The 3,616-nt window shown below is 40.0% G+C and overlaps 1 non-coding gene across 1 annotated transcript; it reads right to left on the bottom strand.

Annotated features, from left to right (window-relative positions):
* Positions 1-380: 380 nt before the first annotated feature.
* On the bottom strand, positions 381-487 carry LOC133807926 (small nucleolar RNA R71). Its single transcript, XR_009879809.1, has one exon. It is a non-coding gene; the product is annotated as a small nucleolar RNA R71 (small nucleolar RNA).
* Between the last annotated feature and the right edge of the window lie 3,129 nt (positions 488-3,616).

The following is a 3,616-nucleotide window of genomic DNA, read 5'->3' on the forward strand; positions in this document are numbered from 1 at the left end:
TTTGCAATCCCTGTGGAGACGTTCTACTTATCACTGTATTACTTGTGTGATTATGTGCACTTGCGTATTTAAATCAAATATTATTTTCACAACAATTCGATTTAAAGCCTGTGATACTCCAAATGTTGCAAACAGTGGGTCATTTTAGTGGGCTACCTACTAAGGATCCTCATCTTCATCTTCGTTCATTTTTGGAGGTGAGTGATTCTTTCAAGCTACAAGGAGTGAGTGACGTGGCCCTAAGGTTGAAATTGTTCCCTTTCTCTTTGAGGGATCGAGCTAGAGCTTGGCTCAACACACTTCCTCTTGACTCGGTAACTACATGGAATGAGTTGGCTGAAATTTTTTTGATGAAGTACTTTCCTCCTACCAAAAATGCCAAGTTTTGCAATGAAATCATGTATTTTGAGTAGCTGGAAGATGAATCCTTATATGAAACTTGGGAGAGATTTAAAGTGTTATTGAGAAAGTGCCCACACCATGGGGCTATTCTATAATAGGCTCAATTCTTCCACTCGCATGGTGTTGGATGCTTAAGTTAATGGGGCTATTCTCTCTAAGTCCTACAATGAAGCCTATGAGATTTTGGAAAGGATTGCTAGCAACAATCCAATTTTCCAATGCTAGAGCCTCAACAAGTCGAAAAGTAGCTGGTATACTTGTGGATGCATTGACAGCTTTGACCGCTCAAGTTTCTTCAATGACTAACCTTCTCAAGAACATGAGTTTGGGGGGAATGATACAACCAGTTGCTATGGGAAAAGTTGCTGATGTGTCTTGTGGTTATTGTGGAGATGGCACACTTTTGAGAGTTGTCCTTCGAATCCCGCTTCAGTTTGTTATGTGGGGAATCAAAATGCCAACCATAATAACCTATATTCAAACTCTTATAATCCTGGGTGGAGGCAGCATCCAAATTTCTCATGGGGGTGTCAAGGAGCTATTTTAAGCGGAGCACCAATGCAAAACAAGCCTACATATCCACCGAGGTTTTCTCAACAACCACAAAGAGCTCAACCACCTCCGCCTCAAGTGTCTCAATCAAGCTCGTTGGAGAGTTTAATGAAAGTATATATGGCCAAGAATGATGCTGTGATTCAGAGCCAAGCGGAATCCTTGAGGAACCTAGAGATTCAAGTGGGGCAGCTAGCTAATGAGCTAAGGAATAGACCACAAGGCACCTTGCCTAGTGATACTGAAAATCCAAGGAGAGATGGTAAGCAGCATTGCAAGGTGGTTACCTTGAGGAGTGGTAAAAATCTAGAGTTGACTGAGAATAATTCTAAGAGCAACAGCGAGCCCACTTCAATCCAAAGTAGTGTGGAAAAGGAAGACAGAGTTGTGAGTTAAAAAATGTCAAATGTTGATCCTGAAGCAATTGCTGCAGCAATTCCTCAGCAAAATGTAATAGAGAAGCCTATGAGCAAGCCACCTCCACCATTTCCTTAGTGATTTCAAAAGCAGTAGCAAGATGGTCAATTCTGAATATTTTTAGGTGTTTTGAAACAACTTCACATCAATATACCCTTGGTGGAAGCTTTGGAACAAATGCCCAACTATGTGAAGTTTTTTAAGGATATTTTAACCAAGAAGAGGAGACTTGGAGAATTTGAAATGGTGGCTTTGACTGAAGGTTGTAGTGCTACATTGAAGAATAAAATTCCTCCTAAATTGAAAGACCCGGGCAGCTTTACAATTCCTTGTTCTATTGGTGGTAGATATGTTGGTAGAGCACTTTGTAACTTGGGGCTAGTATCAATTTGATGCGCATGTCGATTTTCAAGAAGTTGGGAATTGGGGAAGCAAGGCCAACCATAGCCACTTTGCAATTAGTGGATCGATCTATGACACATCCGGAAGGCAATATTAAAGATGTACTTGTGCAAGTTGATAAATTCATTTTTCCGGCAGACTTCATTATTCTTGATTATGAAGTGGATAGAGATGTTCCAATAATTTTGGGAAGACCATTTCTTGCCACCTGAAGGACTTTGATTGACGCCCAAAAAGGAGAGCTTACTATGAGGGTGAATGACCAACAAGTAACCTTTAATGTGTTCAACTCTATGAATTTTTCAGATGAGATTGAGGAATGCTCTTCTTTGAGTGTGATTGATACTATAGTGGCTGAAGCATTGCTATAAAAAACTTGTAAAGATGGATTGGGAGTGATTTCACTTGATGAGCTTGAAGGAATGAGTGAAGAGGAAGAGACCCAAGTTACATGGGTGGAATCCAAGTAGCCTTTTATGAAAGTTGGAAGGAATTTTGAGTCTTTAGAGTTATCGGAAAGAAATTTCAAGCCTTCCAAGCCATCTATTCAAGAACCACCAAAGTTGGAATTGAAGCCTTTACCTAGTCATTTGAAGTATGTTTATTTGAGGTGTGAAGAGACTTTACCGGTGATTATTTCTGCGTTGTTGGGGGTGGAAAAGAGAATATGTTGTTGGATGTGTTGAAGAAGTATAAGAAGGCTATTGGTTGGACTATGGCTGATATATAGGGTATAAGTCCCTCACTTTGTATGCATCAGATTTTGCTGGAAGATTCCTGTAGCAATTCTGTTGAACAACAAAGAAGGCTGAATCCCATTATGAAGGAAGTGGTAAAAAAGGAAGTCATTAAGTGGCTTGATGTTGTTATTATATACCCATTCTGAGATAGTTCGTGGGTCAGCCCAGTTCAATGTGTTCCCAAGAAAGGGGGAGTCACGGTGGTAGGTAATGACAACAATGAGTTGATTCCTACAAGGACAATGACGGGTTGGCGTGTTTGTGTGGATTATTGGAAGTTAAATAAAGCAACAAGAAAAGATCATTTTCCGCTGCCTTTTATTGACCAAATGCTTGACAGACTAGCAGGAAAGGAGTATTATTGTTTTTTGGATGGGTATTCAAGCTAAAATCAAATTTCTATTGCCCCTGAAGATCAAGGAGAAACTACATTCACCTGCTCATATGGGACATTTGCGTTCAGGAGGATGTCCTTTGGTTTATGCAATGCGCCCACTACATTTCAACGTTGCATGACGGCTATTTTTTCAGATATGGTGGAGAAAACTCTAGAGGTGTTCATGGATGATTTTTTGGTGTTTGGTGAAACTTTTGTTGCTTGTTTGGCTAATCTTGAGAAAGTGTTAGAGAGATGTGAAGAAACAAACTTGGTGCTCATTTGGGAAAAGTCCCATTTTATGGTGCAAGAAGGCATTGTATTGGGTCATCAGATTTCTAACAAGGGCATTGAGGTAGATAAAGCTAAGATTGAAGTCATTGAGAAGTTGCCACCACCTAGTTCAATCAAGGGAATTAGAAGCTTTTTGGGGCACGCGGGTTTCTATAGGAGGTTTATAAAAGATTTTTCAAAAATCTCCAAGCCCCTTTGTTCCTTACTTGAGAAAAATCAAGCATTTGAGGTCACTAAGGAGTGTCAAGAAGCCTTTGTGACTTTGAAGAAAGCTCTTATCACCACACCCATCATTGTAGCTCTGGATTGGTCTCTTCCTTTTGAATTGATGTGCGATGCTAGTGACTTTGCTGTGGGTGCTGTACTTGGGCAGCAAAAAGAAAAGGTGTTTCATTCCATTTATTATGGAAGAAATACATTAGTCGATGCTCAA

Source organism: Humulus lupulus, chromosome X, assembly GCF_963169125.1.
Source record: "Humulus lupulus chromosome X, drHumLupu1.1, whole genome shotgun sequence".
Lineage (NCBI taxonomy): Eukaryota > Viridiplantae > Streptophyta > Magnoliopsida > Rosales > Cannabaceae > Humulus > Humulus lupulus.